Here is a 2,828-nt window from a genome sequence, read left to right as displayed (position 1 = left end):
GATTAGTTGTTTTTTTTCTTAATTCTTTTTTTTTTTTTTTTTTTAGTAAGAAAGCTGATTAAAGCACTGGAATAATTGCATAAACTAATCACAGGCTACATTTCTTTCCCAGACTTATTTGTGTTTTTCCACCAAAACACCACTCTTTCAGTGCTCATCTGTCCTGCTGACAGAGGTGGGTTCAAGCACTGAAAATAACAGGTCCAGGAGTCTTTAGAAAAGGCCAGGTTTTGAGAATAATATCTTGGCAGCCAGGGAGGTTACAGGGAAAACGTGACATGAAAAATCCAGAGGCAGGAATTCCCACTGACCTCCTGCAGGTGCCAATACATCTGAATGCCTTAATGGGCAGCACAGCAAAAATCATTGTGCATTGAGATAAAGGCAGTTTAATAGGTGAAGCAAAAGCTGCATGTACAAGGAAAGCAAAGAAGGGATTTATTCACTACTTCCCACTGGCAGGCAGACATTTAGCCACTTGCTGGAAAGCAGGGCCTCAGCACATGTGACGGCTGCTTGGCAAGTGGAGTGTTGCTGCTTCCTCCTCCTTTCCTTGAGCTTTTATTGCAGATCATGACATTATATGGTATGAAGTATCTCTGTGGTCAATTCACATCAGCTGTCCTAGCTGTGTCCCCTCCCAACTTCTTGCCCACAAGAGGGCAAGGTGGCAGTGTGAGGAGCAGAGACAGTCTTGGCACTGTGCAAACACTGCTCAGCAATAGTCAAAACATTAGCGTGCTGTCAAGGCTGTTTTAGTAACAAATCCCAAACACAGCACCTTATGGACTGCTGTGAAGAAAATTAACTCCATCCCAGCCAGACCCAGTATATATTTGCAGTATCTTAAACTTTTTGGAAAAAAAAAAAGATACTTTAGAACAGCAGTTTTATAAAGGATCTGGAGAAATCTTATAAAATTTCAAAGGTCTTTTTTGTAATGACACTTTGCAATGAATCAGTAAGCCAACCTTTAAGTGGGTACATGCACGGTTATCTTCTTTAGTTCTAAACTTCATTCACTGTGTAACACAGTTCAGTGTATTAATGGCTGTGGTGGGTTCACCCCAGGCAGCAGCTAAGCACCAGACAGCTGCTTGCCCGCTCTCCCCTCGGCTCCCCTCCTCCCCCAGCTGGATGGGAGAGAGAATACAGAGAGCAAAAGTGAGAAAACTCATGGGTTGGGATGAAGACAGTTTAAGAAGCTGAGCAGGAGGTTATATGGCACGGAATATCCCTTTGCTCAGCTTGGGTCAGCTGTCCCGGCTGTGTCCCCTCCCAGCTTCTTGCCCACCCCTGGCCTACTTACTGGGGGGCAGAGTGGGGACTAAGAGAAAAGAGAAAGCCTTGGCGCTGTGCAGGTGCTGCTCAGCAATAGCAAAAAAACCGCTGGTGTGTTACCAGTGCTGTTTTAGTCACAAATCCAAAATATAGCACCATGCAGACTGCTGTGAAGAAAATTAACTCCATCCCAGCCAGACCCAGTATATATTTGCAGTATCTTAAACTTTTTGGAAAAAAAAAAAAGATACTTTAGAACAGCAGTTTTATAAAGGATCTGGAGAAATCTTATAAAATTTCAAAGGTCTTTTTTGTAATGACACTTTGCAATGAATCAGTAAGCCAACCTTTATATGCAATGGTATATATTTGCCCATACAGACTTATTTCAGAGCCTGAGGCCATTGGTTCATAGGCATTGTCATTAGCATTATTTATAAAATAGTCTTAATGTAAAACTAGATGTCAACTTAGCAGATTTTTTTTTTCTTACTTTAGCCCAGAAGTTAATGACGTTTTCCACACGCCTTAGACTACCTCATTTTGCTCTAAGCTATGTGTGACTGCAGTGCCTACATACCAGATGTCTATATAATCTGTTAACTTTATCTACAGCTGATTCTGTTCTACATTAATAATACCGCTATTCCCCTCCCTCCCCACTTATGTAACAGGTAGATACCCGAGTTGAAACTTCTAAGCTGTGTGTAATCTCATTTTCAGTATCTTGTACCTTTTTGTCCTCTCTTACTCGGTCTGCCCCTTTGCTTGGTGTCATACAAATGCAGTGGCAGACCACTAAGGCCTCCTTTCTAGCCACCTTGTCGAAGCAGAGAACCACGGCAGCTGTGGGGGAAATGGGAGCTTTTAATCTTAACTGTGTTCAGGGGCTTAATCCAGCATTAAAAATACCCTTCAGTTTTCCCTATGGTAGGCATGTACCTACTTAAAGAGTTTACTTCCACTTAGTTGTATTATGCCTGGTCTCTGATACTTTTCAGGAAAGGGGTTAGCATTTAATAGCCTTCCATAAGAGTAACCGTGGGGGACTGATGGGCCAGCTTCTCCTGGCCAGTTATCTCCTGCATAGTGGGTGGGTGAAATGATTTGGGAAATAACAAACCTCTGCATTTGCATAAAGGAACCTCTGTTCTGTACAGTCCTTTCTTAGCTGTTCACCAGCCACACAGTGGAAAATACAGTGGAAAAACTGGTACGAAACTTATTGCAACCTCGGAGCATGTGATTTTTTTTTTTCTTGAAGTGATCTTTACGCTGTCAAAAGGAGACTGATTTCAGCAGAATAATTGGGTCATGCTCAAGAAGGTCTATTTCTGTGATATGTTTTGTTTTCTCTTACCCTTTAAAGGTGTTTGTAAAAGATGATAAAAATTTTATACGGCCAGGATGTTTCCTCTTTTTTTTTTAGCTGGAAAGCCATTGTTTGTTTAAATTTGGGGGAGGGAAAACCTTTAAATTTTAAAGGATGAATATATACAGGAATGCTTTCTGTCAGGACCATGTTCGAAAACTTAAAACGGCAGTAC

Source organism: Pygoscelis adeliae, unplaced genomic scaffold, assembly GCF_000699105.1.
Source record: "Pygoscelis adeliae isolate BGI_AS28 unplaced genomic scaffold, ASM69910v1 Scaffold386, whole genome shotgun sequence".
Lineage (NCBI taxonomy): Eukaryota > Metazoa > Chordata > Aves > Sphenisciformes > Spheniscidae > Pygoscelis > Pygoscelis adeliae.
Note: the sequence above shows the minus strand (reverse complement) of the source record.